Below are 19,302 nucleotides of genomic sequence, written 5' to 3' on the forward strand. Positions count from 1 at the left end.
TTCTGGTACACAAAGGCAACATCCACTTAGTTTATGCCTCTAGCAGAGGACCAGTGCAAAACCGCTGCACTCAAGTAATTTTTTTCAAGTCACCCTAACCAGATTGAGAGTAGCCACTCTGTGAAACAGCTGATCCTCTGCATTCACATTTGAGAGGCAATGAGGGTGCCTTCATAGCACTGACACTGCAGTTCACCTTGGGTACTTGAGCTTTCTCAGAGTAAGCTGAGAGTACAGCTGCACTGGTTGTACTTCACCTGAACCCATACTCCCTGCTTCTTATTAAGGCAATGCCCGTACACAAAAAAATACAGCCTTGTTTTGCTGTGGCTGCAAACACTGTTCATATTAGAAACAGCTGCAAAATCATCTATTTCTCTGGCTTGTTCTGCTTTGCTTCTTACCTATGTGTCTTTCATTTCAGTGAGTTCTACAGTGAGCTAACTATTGACCTATATTTTTTCTCTTAGCTTTAAATTTAATGTCTCTAAGTTTCACCCAATCCTTTATTACTATTGAAAGGGCATATAAAGACATTCTCATTGACTGTTTTTCAGTTCTGGTTCAGAAAGCCTACAAGTTTCTTGGTAGACTTCAACTTCATTTTTTTCTGCACATAATCTGAGCAATATGTCACAAAGAGAAGGCTTTTTCTGTGAGAAAGGAAGGAGACTCTATTCTGACAGATAATTTATAAAGATCTGATGATATAATGAAAAACTCTAATGTTTTGTAATATATGTATCAAGTGTCTTCATATCATAGATTGAATTTAATTTTACTTTGTGAGAATTTGATTTCCTGAAAATTATGTTGATTCTGCAGATACTGCATTTCCCAGTGAAATACATTTCTTTGAAAATTCTCAAAAACAACAAAAAAGTGCTTTAATATTTTTGCATTAAAAATACCAAAACTAATTATTCTTTAAAATATAAAAATAGAGATGAAAATCTCATTGTCCAATTCATAGCCTATTCCCAGAATTACAAACAAAACTTGAAATTGTGGTCTTTTCAGTCCCATTATTTGAAACCAACATGAGATTTTCCTAAGGCAAGCCCAACTGCACCAAAATTATTCTGGCAGATGTTTGTCTAATATTTAACAAAGAATGCTTCTTCTCCTCCTCCTCCTTCATTTTGTGGGCCACTAGTGTGCATCTGGATCCCTACTGAGTGCTTATTTCTGCATTTTGATGGCTAGAATCTTCATTATTCCTTAAGTGGAAGCTGAAATTCTCACATGGTCACATGCCAGTAGGAATTGGGCTTTAATTAAAACATCAAATAGCCAAAATTAAATTGCAGGAGTTGGCAGCATTGTCTTAGCTTGCTGGGAAAGAAAAGCAGGCAACTTTTTGTGTAGCTGAAACCTCTCAAGTGATGTTCTGACTCACACAGACAAAAACCACATGACCATATTTTGAGAACTTCTCTTTGCACCTTAATCTAATTTGGCAGTCCTGGGGCTCAACTGGTTTTCTGAAGAGCAGTATCATAAATCACTGTCATTACTGTCTTTACCCACCAAGAAGCACAGACCCCATATTGTGAAACTGTGTTACAATGCTTCTTCAGATATAAGTTTGTTTGGAAGTGTTCTGAGCTCCTAGATGTCCTTCATAGTGACACATGCTAGCTCCACACATTTTTATAAGGAAAATCTGTGCACTTCTTACTATTAATCATTGAATCTGTGACAGGCTTAGTTTAAGGTGCAGTTGCAATGTTTTCGTGAATAGCATCATATTTTTCTGCTAAGATATCCACTGGATACCTGGGGATAGGTTGTCTGTTTTGCTAGAGTCCTCATGTCCAAAAGTAATAAGGTAAAATAAAATAACTTTTTGGCTTGTCCGATGCAATTTTGAAAATGTACTTCTGGAGGAGTAAATAATTCAAAACAGGACTACAAAAGGTTAATTCAAGGGTAAGAGTGGAATAAATAAATACAAGGAAAACATAATGCATGTTCATGGACCTGAAAGGTTGAAGGAAAGTAGATGCAGATGGAAAGTGATATGGAAATAAAAAATAAAACAAAGAGATGTGAGGATTCCTTGGAAGAAGAAAGAAATAAAATAAGAAAGGAAATGGCCACAAATGAGAAAAAATGAAGAGAACGTGTCAGAGTTTTCATTCAAATCTACTTTTGCTAGTAACTATGTGTTCCACATTCAGATACTTCATGTTTCAGAAAGGAAAGGTTGAGATTTTCTCAAGTGTTGTATTGTTGTAGCACTTTTTCCTAGAAATCTACCTGCCAAAGCAAGAAAAGTGGAGCCTATCTTTAAGGAACATATCATAGTTTCCTGTGAGCTAGGGGCAGGGAAAAAAACAAACAAACAAACAAACAAAACTACTAAATATAAAACCAAGAGATTCATCTGTGCTCATAAGTGCATTGGGAGACAACAGTAAAATAAAATAGACATGGTCTTGAAAATGTGATGAAGATTATGGAACTTAACTACATGGGCATCATCTCATATGCAGACAGCTGCTGAACCAGAGGGCTTTCCATACATGGTAGTAAACAGAGAAAAGGGCTGGAGAGAGAAAACTGATCACAGAGTCAAAGAAAAATAAAAGACCAAGCAAAGCAAGAAAAGAAGTTTGCTGCTCTGCTGAGAAAGGAGCAGTTACAGAAATCTATGTAGCAAGGAAGATAGGAAAGGAAGCAAACCCTGGTAAAGCAGAGGCTGGTGCTCAAGAAAAGAAGAACTGGGCAGGCAAAGTCTCAAGAGAGACTGAAACACAAAATGGTCTTCTGAAAAATGATATTGTTAAAATCCTGCTAATAAAGAAGGAGGTGTCAATAGTAACTGTGTTGACAAAGATGGGGAAAGGAGAGAAGATTCAGGTTATCTTCCAGAGAAATCAAACACTCCTTGGAGGAAAAAACAACAACAACAACAACAACAACAACAACAAAACTGAGACCTAGGTCAACTGGTTGTTCTACACTTGGTTTCTTGAAAGATGGTTATAGACGGTGATAAGCTTTATCTTCTCAACAAATGGACTGTACCTAAGTCCCTTAAACTCATACCGATACATCTAGAAGAACAGCTAAGAAACAATCTAAAGTTAACTCGTTTTTTCATCTTAGTGCACACGCCATCAGCAAATACCCTTACTGAAATAGAATGGCAATGGACTTTCACTGGCATAATGTTTGGTGAAGAATGAAACTGGGCATAAGCCCTAGGGTAACTGAGCATCCTAGTATTAGTAGCATTTCTTCTTCAGTCTGTATATTGGAGATAGGAAGAACAAAAAAAATCTGAAGTATAACATACAAATAAAGGAGAGACAGAGCACAAAGATGCTTGTGAAGAGAAAAGATCTCTAATATAATTTCTAAAATAATTAGAAAGAAAATATGAGGATGTAAGTAACTGAAACAGGATTAAATTTTACAAGTAACAGACCTCTATAATGCACATGGGGATGAATAAACTTCTGTTTGAAGCTGAGAATTCACTAACAGGGGAAAAGAAAGACATGGGTGTATACACCTGATCACAAGATGAGTGCAAGCATGTGCTGCAACTGAGAAAAATGTTATTCTGACTCTGGTATATTTAGGATCCTAGTGTTTACAATAAAAATTGTGAAGCTGTGACATAGGTTTCCAATAAAAATTAATCTACAATATTCTGGAGTATTTATAATATTTTATTTTAACAGTTAACTACAGTGCTTGAATACAGTACTTTTACCATGTATATTTAATGCAGATTCTTCTCCAGTTAAGACATATAACACTTAAATTAGGTTCTTGGTGTCCCTTTTTTATGCTATCCATCTATATAGACCACAGATGAGGTCCTTATTCCCATGAGCTCTTGTTGCTTATGGGTGAGCCTAGCATCAAAAGACAGTTCAGCTGCTTATTTGAGTAATAAAACTAACCTTACTGACATCTGTGGGGAAAAGAAGTTAAACAATGAATCAGAAAAAGCTGTGCAGTAAGTCTAGTCAGTCAGTTGCCACACCAATTTTTCATTATTTGCTACTTCTTCAGAAAGTCCATGTAGCTATGGAAAAGCACAAGATGACTGGAGGAAAACATGGTTTTTATTTATTATAGATAGGTGAGAAGAACATTAGCATTAGGGGACAGTGGTAATGGATTGATAGATGCTTTCTTTGAGAATAGTATTTGATGTAACCCATGTGAATTATTGAATTCCACAAACGTTACATGTGATCCCTTGAGATTATTCTCTTCCTCTGTCATTGAAGCAGAAACTTACAATATAAATAAATATGAATATATATGCATATATACATATATAATGTAAATATGATATATCTTGGCTTCACAACTTTCATGTGCTATACTTTTTTTTTTTTCAAAATGCAAAATTTGAATACTGAAATAATGTAGATGCCAAAAAGCTGAGATTTTTCACAAGTAGATCAATCTACATTTGTCTTTGTCCATTTCCTGCACTGATTCACCTTATTCATTAAAAGTACAGCAGTATCTATCTAAAACTAACCCTAAGTCTATTACAAACATTTTCTGAAAGCCAGCCTCTCTAGTTACCACATCCAAGCTGCCTCTGCTTAATAATAAACTATTCAAATCAGTTGAAATTCAGATTGTAGTAGTTTAAATGTTAAAAATAAGCTAACATAAAGTTGAAGATGAGATGCAGATTAGTGCATTCTAATTTTACATTCATTATTGCAGTCAGTGAATGACAGATCAAAAATTCTGGAACACGAACATGCTAAAAGTAAACATTTTTGGGTTGCATATTGGTTGGTTTTGTTTCTTTTTCATACCTTCCCAATTCAAAATATCTGGATAATATTACTTCCAAATTTAGAATTTCTTACTAAAATTTATATGAAGCCACCAACATTGATTTTCTAATGACAAACAGTGAAGATATTTCTAAAAGAGAGTAGGATGACTTCTTTGTGAAATTGTTTCTGGGATGAAAGAAAGTGTGCATGAGAGGGCATATACAGGTTTATTAGTATAGATATACAACCAACTGAATCTGTCAACCCATGATGACACAAAATTTTGTCAAAATTGCAAAATTAATACAAAAATTTATTTGCCTCCATATATATTTTGTGAGATTCCTGCAAAGCGTACTTTTTTCCCAGAATTCCACTCTGTGGATGGAGAATTTCAGACTTTTTGGCCTTCATTCCTGTTCAAGACCACCTGAAGCTCTGACATCTGAAAACACACTGCGGTAGAATGTGATTCCCATCTTCCCCACAGCTTTCCTCTTTGGCATGTCAGCAAGGGCACATGGATAGATTTAAAAAAAAAAAAAAAAAGAGAGAGAGAGAGAGAGAGAAAAGCACTTGTTTGGCATGCAATTAAATTTTAAATTCTGTGTGATGGGCAGGGTGTTCCCTCTGGAGAGATCAATTCTCAAATACATGATGGCTGGCACTTTTCCCATAAGAATGGTGTTAGAAATAGGGTTTCCTTGCAACTGCTCTGGGATCACACAGCTTCTGAGCATTTCTCTGGAATAGGCAAGTGGCGCATGTTTCCTTGCCAACTGTGCTTGCATCCAGGTGTTTCCTCTTGTTCAATGACTGTATTGTGACTGTTTGTTAACCATGACTTATATTTCCAGAGTAGTGACAGGATGGGAGTAAATGCCATAGATAGCGCTCGAAACACTCAGTTTTGTGTTGTTTCCCAATAGTCAACAGTGAAGGAAGTGGAAGTTTTGTATCAAAGTTTACATTCCTGGACCGGAATAGGCATCGAGTTAATAGGAAGAGAAAATAATCCAACATTTATTTTTCACTTAACAGAGAAATAATTAGCTAGGTCAATGACTAATCTCTGAGCAAAATTACCAGATATATCTAGTCAAGTGAAATGAATGAGCTATCAGTAAACTAAATGCATACTAATGTCTAATATCTTTGCAAACAGCCCCAGCACTGAGACATTAAATAGACCTGCCTTTTCCCATGTCTATTTCTTAAAAATACTGAAAATGGTGATATTTTCTTTTCTGTCTAGTTCAAAATCAAAGAAAATATATTCTGTTGTATATGACAGAGAAGAATTTTGACAAATTTTTACATTACCTGACATAGGAGAAACTCTGTCAATGTAGCAAGGCTAACATTGTCATAGCAGTTCAGGGTCAATGTTGGTAAAGAGAAAAGTGATATTGATAAATATGGCTGGAGGAAGTAATGGGCATGAATCTTTCTCTGCTACAGCCTCTATTTAAGACCTCATAGGAAATAAATAAATAAATAGATATATAGATAAATAAATAAATATATATTTTTCCAGCATTTTCTGCAGGAGCTTGAAACAATGAGCTGAATACTCCGTTGTTATAGATTAGTTATGCTTTCTGGATTACATATGGACTTAAGCTACCTAAGAATCTACAGGATGGCATTCTGGACTGGGTCAAATTTGAAATACAGAGGATTATTTAAAATAGCTGGGTTTAATTAATATCTTTTATTTAAAAATACCTGTATACCATTGTTGATCCAGTATGTTTCGATTTCCTTGGAAACACATGCTAAAAAATCCCCCTTAAAAATGAATAAATAAATAAATAAATAAAATCCAATAAGAAGAAAAGAACTATAAACATGTCTGTGGCCTTCAAAAGATCTGAATGCTTAAATTAAAGAAAAACCTACAGAAATGTTTCCCTCAGGGAAGGAATGATAAAGAGTTGAAATACTCCCTGCAGGTGAGATCTATCATCTTGGGGGATCATCTCTTCAATTTTTTAATTAGAATTTTTCATTCTGTTTAGCCAACTAAATCTAAAAAACAATTTTACTTACAAGACCTCCATGGCCGGAGTAAAACTTTCTGCCCAAATACTTCCAGTATTTTCATGTTTCTTTTGACCAAAACTTACTCTCTGAGCATTTCCAAATAATTTAAGAGAAACATTCAACAGGATTTAACTATATTCCCTCGCAGACTACAGTAGAACTTTTTACAATTAGTTGGTGGTGGCTCCAAGCTCCAGAAAAGGGAATAGGTCTGAGTAATTTCCAAGGTGTTGCTTCAGAGGTAACGCTTCCTGAGGAAAACAATCTCCAAGACGTAACAGAATCTTAGGCATAAATAACAGCATTGTTGACATTAAAAGAAGCTACATGTACTTTTTTCATTACCATTGCTGAGCTTTCCTTTTCAAATTCATGGCTGACAAGGTGATCTCAGATTTTAGGGCATGGTTAGCATTTATTTGTCAGATGGCAGAGAACTTGTCTCCCTAACGCTGGCTGGTGGAGGTCATTTATTTCTTACAGGACCAGACCCCATGGTGCCCCTGACAGGAGTCCATAATGTGGAGGTGTGACCTGTTACTGACTGGATGCCTGAAGCACATTGAGGAACATTTCTCCAAAGGCTTTGGTTCTGTAGCCGTGGAGATCCTTGGGAATTACATTTTTGCATTCCAGATCTCCCCATTTTATATTTATCACTAGCCAAGGCCTAAGAATAAAGTAGTACATTAACTTTTTTAAAAAACAACAACAACTGTATTTGCAATAATGAAACCAACATTGAAAAATGAAAAAAAAATGAAAAAAAAAAAAGATTATTAAGTTGCTTGGCAATTAACTAAAGATCTGCTCTGCTAGCTGCCACATCTTCCCCCTAGGTTAAACTACAACAATCCTTTCTTAAACTAGGATGGAGTCACTTTTGCCCTAATTGTCTAAAATGGTGTGCAAGCATCATCCACTGGAATTTACTGGGTATCACATTTTTCAGTGGCTTTCCTTAAAGAACAGGCTGCAGATTACCTCCTCAGGAAAAGAAAAAAAAAATGTTTGTCTTTTATTCATGGAGACAGAGAGGGAGAGAGAGAGACTTATGCACACATACAATTTTTGTTTCAACCCTCAGACATGTTAAGTCCCATACATTTGCAAAAGAACAAAGTGGAATGATGAGGTGAAGGGTTAGAAAATACAGATGACAGTTGAATCTCCTATTAGCAAATGTCAGGTAGTGCTATGAACTGACTTGTTTTGGCTGTAGGTTTCCTGGCAGAGAACATACAGAGCTGGCTTTTGCATAGCAAATCTTGCAGAGGTCAAAGTGACCTTCAAACAAGCAGGATACAAGTATTTCTTTAAAGTAGATCCATGATGGGTTTTCTTGTCAGAATAATAGCAACAGCACATTAACTCTATTCAAGCTGATAGCCTGCGGTCTGCCTTATTACTATGACTCAAACATTGTTTGAAGTTGTAAACCAAAGAAAATGAATGGTTATATTTCACCAGGTGTCAAAGGCCCAAAAACTAACCGCAGTTTGCCACTTTATGTTGGCAAGAGTTGTTCTAATAAACTAGAATGAGTTAGGATAATGTCTGTACATTAGGAAAAAATGAAATCTAAAGTCCATGTGATGCCTTCTGCTTTCCTTGTACACTCCAGCATGTTCAAAGTCATCAAGCCTCTAAGCAGAACCTGTACTGGAACAAGTGGAAGAGCAGTAATTCTACATTTGTCTTTATATATCTTTGCTCGGATATGAAAGCATTAACAGTACCTCTCAGGTCAGAAGTAATAAGGGAGAACAGTTATCGCCCCACCTAATGCAGTCTCAAGCAACCCAATGTGATACTTTAAGGACAAATCATTCTTGCTGTGCCAAAACACTGTGTGCCAGCACTAGTTTGGTTTAACAGAAGACAAATACAACAAAACCCAAGTCTCCTGCCAATCTGCAGAAACTGCCTTTCCCTGGGAGCCAGTGGAGCCAGGAAAGGTTGTGTCATAGTGTAGAACTGTTCTACATGGCTCTAGGAGGTAAAAAAAAAAAAAAAAAAAAAAAAAAAAAAACTTTCAAATAAGAAAGTTAATTTTATCCTCTTTATATGTATATATTTTTGCATACTTGTCCTGGTTTCTGCTGGGATAGAGTTAATTTTCTTCCTAGTAGCTGGTATGGTGCTGTGTTTTGGATTCAGGAAGAAAATAATATTGATAACACACCAATGTTTTAGTTGTTGCAGAGCAGTACTTACACTGAGCCAAGGACTTTTCAGTTTCTCAAGCTGCTGTACCTGCGAGGAGGCTGGGAGTGTACAAGGAGCTGGGAAGGGACAGAAAACTGGCCAAAGGGATTTCCAACACTGTATGGTGTCATGTTGAATAATAAATCTGGGAGGATTGGTGGGATGCAGCAGGCTGCCACTTCTTGAGGATGGAACGGGCATTGATCAGCCTGTGGTGAACAATTCTATTGTGCATCACTTGTTTTCCATATTCTATTATTCATTTATTTATTTAATTAATTGTTCATTTATTCATTCCTTTTCTGTCCTATTAATCTGTCTTTATTTCATCCCACAGGTTTTATCTTTTTTTTTTTTTTTTTTTTTTTTTTTTATTCTCTCCCCAATCCCCCCCATCCCACTGAGGGGGAGTGAGTGGATGACTGTGTGTGCTTAGCTGTCGGCTGGGTTAAATCACAACAATAGTATTATGAATAGTTTGGAAAATATGAAATCAAGGCAGTAAAACCAGAAGCAACCAGACTTTGGTTGATGAAAGGACATTTGCTGCTGTGTTTTGCCCAAGTTTCTGTAGCTCGCCCAGCTTCGTTTAGAGGGGCGTGATAAGACAGTCCAGTTATCTATCAGCTACCACAGGTTATGTCAGTGGTGAATAGATTAGGGGGATTCATTGTGAAGGAAGCATCAGCAGATTGGTCTTTAGGCTATGTTTGTATTAGTAAATAAGCAAAATCAAAGAAGAGGCTTAAGCACTGCCCTGCAGTGTGTTTAACCCGTAGCACACCCATGAGCATCACTCTGGCATATGCCGTACTGTGCTCTGCATCATGATGCCTGGCAGCGCCACAAGTGAGGACCAAAATCAAGAAGTGATTTGAATGTGACCACTGTGGTCAGGGCCAGGGAAAGCCTTGAGAAGTTATTTGAGGATTGAGAAATGAACAGGCTTGTGTAGTATGACCACAGAGGATGGGATACAACAGCTCCAGTGAAATTTCAGGTTATACATCCTATGTTGCAGCAAACTGGTTGCTGTGCTCTTCACACCAGGCTCCCAAACAGGGATCTCTGAATAGTTTTCTGAGTGTCTGTCTTTGCCTGACTGTCCCTGAAAGCCCTCCCTCCTGCCTCCTCCTTTCTGACAGTTGTTCTGTCTGGAGTCTGCACATGCAAAGGAGACATGTGTTACTAAACTTCTGTGGCAGTAAGAGCAGGCAATATATACTTTTCCTCTGCTTCTCCTAGACTGTCCCTGAGCTGTTTTCTCCCATTCAAAGCCATTTGACCCTTTTTCATGCCCTTTCCCAGCTATTTCTCATCTTTTTCTTGCACCATAAACTCTCTGTCAAGTCACCAAGTTCAGACTGCTTACTTGTGCTTTAGTACCTGTCCTGCATTTAGCTTTATTTTCTTTATCCCATGACCCATTTTATTCATTCTGATACCTTCTGAATGCCTGCTGGTACCTTTTCCTTCAGCAGTCCTGTCTGATGGATGTGTTTCCACAAACATTTATGTAGTCATAATTTACTAGGCATGGACAATATTTTCATCTGCTTACTGAGCAAGTAACTGACAGTTCTGGACAAGTCCATAATGATTGCCATGTAGGCCAGTTTAGGGAACTGGCACAGCTGAAAATCAAGAGATAGATTTCAGTACAACAGACAGGCTCCAATAATTCCCCCCCACAACAAAATGAGTAGGGCAGGGTTGCCTCCTGGAGTTCATCCTGCAAATCTCATTGAAAACAGCAACTATTTCTTTACCTGATCCTCCAGTAACAAGGCTGCCTCCCAGCCCACCAGTGAATCTCCACGCAGAGTTCAACCCTGCAGGAATCTGAGACCCAAGGGAAATCAGACACAACCTAGAGCACAGGTCTGGGGGTTGGAATTGTTCTTTCACTTAGATGCTTTCTGGATATCTTGTCAGATTACAGAGAGAAAGAATGAATGGAAAGCACCCAGCTATTTGGCATACAGGGGTGAAAAAAACAAGTATTTCAGGTGTGGGAAACTTGATAGTAGGAGGCCAAAGGGGTGAACATGAGAAAAGAAACAGCAGGAAGCCAAGGAGGTATTTGTCTTCAGAAGAGACAAGAGAAATAAATGATACTACACAAGAATATGTGGTCATGCGGGTACAGATGTCTCTCTGTAGACTGTGTTAGAGTTGCAGGAAATATATACCCAATAGCTTCTTAGTCACTAAGGAATAAGAACTAGAACACAGACTGGTGAATATTTTTATTTGCTGTTGTTGTCTGTTTTTGTTTTTGTTTTTGTTTTTAAGAAAATAATGGAAGAACTACTTGAAAGCTCATTTTCTTATTCAATCTCCAGAGAGTTTTAGAGGATTTTGTCAGCAGCTCTCTTGTGATGTAAGATCAAAACAGCCATGGTGGGTCTGGCTAAAGATCCCTCTAGCTTAGCATCATATTTCTGACCCTGGACAGAAGCTGATTCCATATGAAATAACATAGGAGCAGCTCAGCACACAACAAAACTTCTCATGCTGAGGCCTCCCATTTTCTAATAGATGTAGTTTAGAGATACAGTTGTATCTATATCCTTGTGATTAATGACATTTTGTACTTCTCTGTTAAACTCTTTTTGAACTTATTTACACTTCTGATTTACCAGGATTTAGTTCCTCAAAGAATACTTGTTCTGACTCTGCAGCTGATATGCGGAGCAATGACCTTGGCTAACGCTCTTTTTTTTTTCTTTATTTTTCCCCACAACATATTTGTGTGAGCACAAAACTTTATGACACATTTTTATTTCAACCTTAAAAAAATCTATAACAACAGTTTTTCCTAAAGTAGTGAAGTTTTCCACAGTAATCCCTGTGATTTTAACATATCTAAGACCTTCAACAGTCTGCATCTCTTACCTCTTGAGCACAAATAGACATCTTCCTTTAAGAGGGGAAGGGACTGGACTGGCAAACCTGGAATATGGCCATCCCATTGACTCTCAGTCTGGTCTGGAAAGTATGTTCAGACACTTTTGGTAATGGTGCCAACATAAGAATCTCTTCAAGAACAGAGCATTTTTCCCTTCAGAAAATGAACTGAATGAGATACAGAACTTGTCTGCACAGATTCATTCCTGCTCATCTCCATGTGTGGCATTAAGTTCAATGGGAAAAAACAGGCTTCTGAAACAGAAACATTCACACATTCAATTACTCAGAAATAACTATTGTATTTCCAATTCACATCCTACATCAACATTCACTTGTAGACAACACAGCTTGTAGCAAACAGAAAAGGAAATGTCTGCCAACATTTTAGCTGGGAGAGAGTATTTCCAGGAAGAACAATATTTCAATTAAAGTAGATGTATTAGTAACATTATCACAGAATACAGAACAGCTGAGGTTAAAAGGGGCCATTGGAGAACATCTGGTGTAGCCATCCCACTTAAGCAGGGACACCTATAGCAGGTTGTCCTGGACCATGTCCAGGTTTCTTTTGAAGATCTCTATGGAGGGAGACTCCACCACCTCTCTAGGCAACCTGTGTCTGTGCTCAGTCACTCACACAGCATAGAATCGCTTCCTGGTGCTTAGAGGGAATCTCCTGTGTTCCAGTTTGTGCCCATTGCCTCTTGTCCTGGCACTGGGCACCACTGAAAAGAGCTTGGCTCTATCCTCTTTGCACCCTCACTGCAGCTATTTATTTGCACTGATAATATCTCTTCTGAGCCTCCTCTTCTCCAGGCTGACAAGTCCCAGCTCTCTCAGCCTTTTCACAAAGGACACATGCTCCAGTTCCCTCAAACATCCTCGTGGCCCTTTGTTGGACTTTCTCCATTATGTCCATGTCTGTCTTGCACTGGGGATCCCAGAACTGGGCTCAGCACTCCAGGTATGGCCTCACCAATGCTGAGCAGAGGGGAAGGATCACCTCTTTGCAATTTGTTACCTAAAGCTTCAGTAGAGTCAGTAAATATAAAAAGTAAAGTTCAACTATTAGCTAGACTGAAACCTTCTCCATTGTACCTCCCTCCGTCTGCTTCACATTCTTTCCCTGCCTTTTTTTTTTTTTAATAATGAATGAAAACAATAGCATTTTGCCTTTTTCTATTAAAAAGGAAAAAAAAAAAAGTGAAATGTCAACTAAACAGAAAGTTGCAGTCCATCTGTAGCCTAAAATTCTATTTAGTTCCTCATGAGTGATGTTCTGCATTCATACTTTCTCTATACACACCTGAGCTGAGTGAGATCCTCTCTCAACACTGTTAGAAAGCACTTCTTTACAATCACCAGCAGCCTGCAAAATATTCTCAATAAATCATGTAATGCTGTGCCCTATGAATCACTTCAAGGGTTATTCTCTCTCATACTTGTTATATGAATAATACACATAGTTTTTAAATATCATAATCTAAATAGAATTTAGAAAGATATTTTTCTCTTGCCCCTTTTTGGGGAGAAGTTTTTATATAAAACTGTGGTTTTATAAAGAGTCTGCCCTGTACATAAGAACATAGTTCTGATGGCTGCTTAGCCAAGATATAACTTGAGACACATTACTATTCCACAAAATAAAATAAAATAATAAAATAAAATAAAATAATAAAATAAAATAAAATAAAATAAAATTAAAATAAAAGACTTCACACTTACTCCCACCCTTATTTATAAAGAATTATACACGAGTAATTCAGAAAACACCAAAATTCAGGTTTTCTGTCAATGCTTATTAAAAAAAAAAAAAAAAAAAGTTAAAATAGATAGAGTTTGTTTCAAAAACCAACTAGACAAAGGTCTAAGTGCATCTGCTCTGGAAAGTCTCAGGTTGTATCTTGTTCACTTGGTAGATTTGAAGTGTGGGAGCCAAACACCAGCAGGAAATGGGTGAATATTATAAAAACTACCCAAAAATAAAGTTTTTAAATCAAACATTTACTAGAGTAGAATCTTGTATGTCTCCTGTGAATACTGTACTGTGGTGGCTACTGCATGAACAACACTGCCCTCCTCTGTAGGAAATCAACATCTCCATAGCTGCTAACCTGGCTCTTAGGGCCTTCTGAGCAACAGTTCCTTACAATATTTGAAGAACACTTCAAACGTATTACAAAAATAAATAAATTAATAATAATAATGGAGAAAAACAGCCTGAGGTGTTAAGCATGTATCTCTGAGTGCCAGATCAACCCTCCTCAGTGATGTTAAATGTCAAAAACACAGGCAGAGGGCCAAAAAAGCAAGCAGCATTGACCAAGTTGTTCTTTGGAGTAAGGGCAGAATTAAGCTTTGTCAAAGGGTAGAGGAGCTAACATGTCCCTAATGGGATCCAGTGAGAGGGTGACAGGCCTACCACAGCAGTGAGACTTCCTTAAAATGAATGTAAGCCTATAAAACCAGGTGAATAGAATTAAAAGAAGAAGTGGAGGTGAGGTAAGGGAGCATCAGTTAACCAGAGCAGGCTGAGGGGAAATTAATAGAAAGACAGATTAGGATGGTTGAAATGATACAAATCAGGAAATGAGAGTTAAAAGTACAGCTGAACAAATCTGTTAGATGCCTAGAAATTATTTTTTTCTTGTGCTCTGGTGCTTGTTAAAGTTGCCTGCAGATAAGTGTTTGACATGGTAATCAAAACAGAGAAGAATTATAGAAGTGTCCTTGTAAAGAACAATAACAGCAACAAATAAAACCCAGATAAACAACAAAACCAGCAGTTCTTTTTTTTTTGGAGACAGCATAACCAGTGCAAGGCAGCTGGGAGTCACAAAGACATTATGTTCACATCATGTTCACATATATCACTTCTTACCTTGTCTTCATTTTAAAGTTTTCATCAGCTGTGCCTGCAAAGTAGCACCTACACCCACCCACGATAAGCTGTTGTAAAACCTTCTCCACTTGGCATCAGCTGGAGCAGAGCATGGCAGGTATATGTCAGCATTCCTTTCCAGCAGGTGGGAGGAAGCCCCCAGGTATACATGGCTGCATTGGCTACAGTCACTGGCACCTCTTGTGTTTTCCTCTGCTGTCTTGGCACTGATATCCCTGGAGTGGATAATTACAGGATTGCTTTCACAGTAGCTCATCTCTCTTGGAGAAATACACAGACGAGAATACACAGTGATGGATTGCATATCCAAAATTTAAAATACCAACTGCCTTCAGTCCAGCACCTCTCATGTGTGACTCAATACTTGAGGAAAAACAGACCTCTGAAGACTGAGAGATGCTTTGCCTTGATCCAAAATCAAAACCAAATAGATTTTTTGAATGTGTGTGAAAAGTGTGAAACCTTGTCAACCTCAATGTTCTTATTCAACAAATTCACATAGAAGTACAGCACTAGGGCTGTCATATGAATAGTGCTAAATACATGCAAAGAACGAAGGAAGTGAACATAAGCATTTGCTCCTTGGGAACGTGCCATCACCAACACACTGGTATAGTCAAACTGAAAGGGATTGATGTCGCATGTACAAGCAATCTAGCTTGCTCAGCAGACAGCTCCCCAGCCCGTTAGAGGAATGTCAAACCTTTGGGTTATTTTAACTGTAACCTCTCACAAATAGTATGTCTTCACTGAATGAAGTAAGATAAAGAAGGAAAATCTTCAGTGCTTTAGGGTACTAAGACTCAATGGGATGACTGTGAATAAATAGATGCACAGATACACCTTCTCTCTGTTGTGATACTTTTGCAAGCAACAATCACTTTTATGTAGCTGCCTAGGCAGAGTGTGCAAAACCACATGGTGTCTGTCGTTGCTTACTAAAGTTTCGAGAGGACTGTTGTGTTTTCTGCCTCTAAGCTGCTTTCCTGCAGTGACTACTGCACTGAGGATGTGTTGGATATATAATTACATTATTTGCTAGCAACTTCCCTCTTACTGTATGAGCCTAAGTAAATTAAAAAGTGTGCACTGAAACTATATTATTATAACTGTTTTATTCATACCAAGTTATTAGGAATTTGCTAGAATTTGAAATACAGTAGCAAATTTCTTATTACGTGCTCTGAACTACTTCAAAAAAGTCAGCAAAAATAGGCCTTTCTTTTGAAAAGTAAATTTATAGGCAATCAGGCAACTCTGCAGTTAGAAGGATGCTATGTTGTCAAAGGCAAGAAGTTCTGCTCAACTTCAGACTGAAAATGTATGTCAACCCTGACCGGAGAGATCTGCTCTCACAAAACAGTGTTTACTCAGCCCTTCTCTTTAATACCAGATGAGTTCTGTTAGCACTAACTAGAAGGGTGACTTTGATCACAGCCTGAAACACTAGCAAGGGAAATTGTTTACAAACTCATGCTTTCATCCAACAGAAATGGGAGAGAGAGGCTTCTGCACCAAGAAAATAGAGAGCAAATTGCAGGTAATATAAACAGGCAGCAGTGAGAGGTAACTGAATTTAGCAAAGCAAATTAAAATCATGCATTCACACACATGACTCTATGCAAGTATTCTATGGACTTTGCTAGTACTGCTTCACATGCATAGCTATTCCTTATTCTGTTTCCATGCATCGGTCTAAACTTTGAATACATATCTTCGAACATCCTTCACCCAGCATTAGACAATTCTCCAAAAATAATGATCAAAAGCAAAATCCCTCATGCAATGTCTTCCAGTGTTAGTTTGGATAGTCTCAGTGGCAAGCAAAGATACTCTGATACAAAATATAGGTAGTGTCATCAAGAGTAGCTAGACTTTGCACCAGCTATGACCCCATGCTTCTACCCACCTCTCCTTCACATACAGAGTCCCCAAAACACAGCTCCAACTTCATGCTTTCCCTCATCCTTATCATTATACCATCATAAGTGAGGTTTATACACTTCATTCCCTTCTCAGCATGGTTCTACATACTTTGTCACCGTTTAGGTCTTCCTCACCTTCCTAAGGCTAAAGTACAGTTTTCACCATGGGTGGATTCCTATACAACTAATGAGAAACTTCTAAATCTGCCCAGAGTAAGACATGGCATCTACAGGTCATGTTTCTTTTATTTCTTGTTTGTACTTAAGAATCCAGAAAACATGAAGTTTTTCAAAGTTATTCGCTTACTTATTTGTCTGTCACTCATAGTAAAAGAACCTGTCGTCACAGATCCATGGGATTTGTGGCACCTAACCTTTTTGGAGTAGAGCACTACCACAACACCCTAGCTTCGGTAACAATTTTAATTTCTTAGACTTAGCAATTTATCACCAGATTTTGTCCGTCTGGTACTAGTGTGTTGAAGGGAGCTGGAATGTCCAAGGGAATAAACTCTGCAAAGGAGTTTACAGGAGATACAAAGGACTGCATCTACAAGGCAGAGAGAGAGCCATTTTGATCATGGAATCATAGAATCTCCTGAGTTGGAAGGGGCCCACAAGGATCATTGAGTCCAACTCCTGGCTCCACACCAGCCAAAAATCAGACTGTGTGTCTGAGAGTGTTGTCTAGATGCTTACCAAAATTTGACAGGCTCAATGCTGTGACCACTGCCCTGGGGACACTCTTTCAGTGCAACCACCCTCCCAGTGAAGAAAACTTTCCTAGTATCCAATCTGAACTTCTCCTAATTCAGATTCAGCCAACTGTTCACCCATCATATTACGTCCTTGGCTAGCTGTGTGATGGGCATTTTGTCCGGAAGGATACTGTGAGAGACAGTACCGAAAACTTTGCAGATAGACAGGAGTATGCCTACTGGCTTCCCTTGGTCAACCAGGCAGGTAACCTTGTCGTAAAAGGAAATTAAAAAATAATAATAATAACAATCCCCTTAAACAGGACTTTCCCCTTGTGAACCCATACTGGCAGTAACCAGTGATTCCATTGTCTTTCAGTAACTCCCAGAAAAACCTTCTCCATAAAAAGAGATACTGAAGTGAGACTGACAGGCCTCTAAATTACCAGAGTCTTCTTTCTTACCCTTCTTGAAAACTGGAAAAACATTTACCACCTTCCCATTGACTAGGACCTCTCCACATTCCCAAGACCATGGAAAAATAATTGAGAGAGGTCTTGTGATGATGTCAGCCAGCTCCTAGAGTACCCAGGGATGAATCCCTTCTGTAGAATTTATGGCGTAACTGCTTGACCTATATAGGCAGACTTTCTAAACCTGTTACTCTGCAGTACATCTATTTTTACTGCTTCTTGGATGGCATAGCTACCATTCAAAATCCCATGACTAATCATAATACATTTCCTTACAAAAAATACAACTTCCTGCACTTTCCCAAGGACGTGTGGTAAAAATCACCTATTGTTTGCAACAGTTGTTCCTGCAATTGTAAGAGTTAAATCATGAAACTTATCTTTAAATACTATGCATGATACTTAAAGAAAATAATAAACTAGAGTGCATCTCATTGCAGTTGAATGATATGTTTTACACAGCCTGTCTCACATTTGTCGATACAGCCAATCATGAGAGTTTAATTAAACTTATATCTTACATGTACTCATTTTCTCACAAGCAGACGTAATTAATCCAATTTTAGCATATGAACAATGCAACATCTATTTGTTTTTGTTACAGAACTGAAAAGAAGGTATTTCCTTTCAGTATCCTCTTAGATGAGAAAAGTGTTTTCCTCCATTAGGAAATAGTTCTAAAAATTCAGAGTACAATTGACTCAACTGCATAAGATGTAGAGCATGCCCCTGTAGATACTCAAAATAAGCTTTTTCCAGTGAAAACTTAAATCTCAGAGAATTTGTGATAGAATACAACGGAAAGTTGAAGGAGAAATTTGACTCAGTGTCTCAATGCATTGTTCACAACAAAATTTCTACACTAGTTAATTTTAAGCTTGATTTTTATCAAATATATGCTATTTTCTTTGATCTACCAAAAATAGATTAAAATAAATTTGAGAGTCTAAATTCATCATTACTAGCACTATGTTTAAAATAAAAATAAAAATAAAAAAATCACTTGCACTCCTGTCACAGTGTATGGGAAGCATGTTTTTGTGATTAAGAACTCTGACGTAAAACAGAATTCTCTCTCTTTTTGCATTGAAGAAAGCCAACTTAACCTTAGAAAACTAACTCACTTGCTCTCCCCTCAATAATATGAGGTACTTCCCTATTTTACAGAAAAGTCCATGGATACATTCATTCATACTTCTAGAATGCCAAGACACTTGGAAATCACTTTTTCAACGAGAAATATTTAAATTTGTCCGTAACCTTTTTAAATCTACATTTACTTTGATTCCAGTTTATGAAAAATGACTGCATTAGTTCAGAAGCAGCAGCTGAGTGTTTTTGCATGTCATTTGTCTTCAGCACTGTGTATTC

The 19,302-nt window shown here is 37.6% G+C and overlaps 1 protein-coding gene across 1 annotated transcript in view; it reads right to left on the bottom strand.

The window, feature by feature from the left end:
- The window catches only part of CTXN3 (cortexin 3), a 32,984-nt gene extending 17,802 nt beyond the window's left edge, over positions 1 to 15,182 (bottom strand). Inside the window, 1 exon segment of the mRNA XM_040541239.1 lies at positions 14,815 to 15,182. The gene's annotated coding sequence lies outside the window, so the exon portion shown is untranslated.
- Positions 15,183 to 19,302: the final 4,120 nt, after the last annotated feature.

The sequence above is a fragment of the Cygnus olor genome, chromosome Z (genome assembly GCF_009769625.2).
Source record: "Cygnus olor isolate bCygOlo1 chromosome Z, bCygOlo1.pri.v2, whole genome shotgun sequence".
In the NCBI taxonomy this organism is placed as follows: domain Eukaryota; kingdom Metazoa; phylum Chordata; class Aves; order Anseriformes; family Anatidae; genus Cygnus; species Cygnus olor.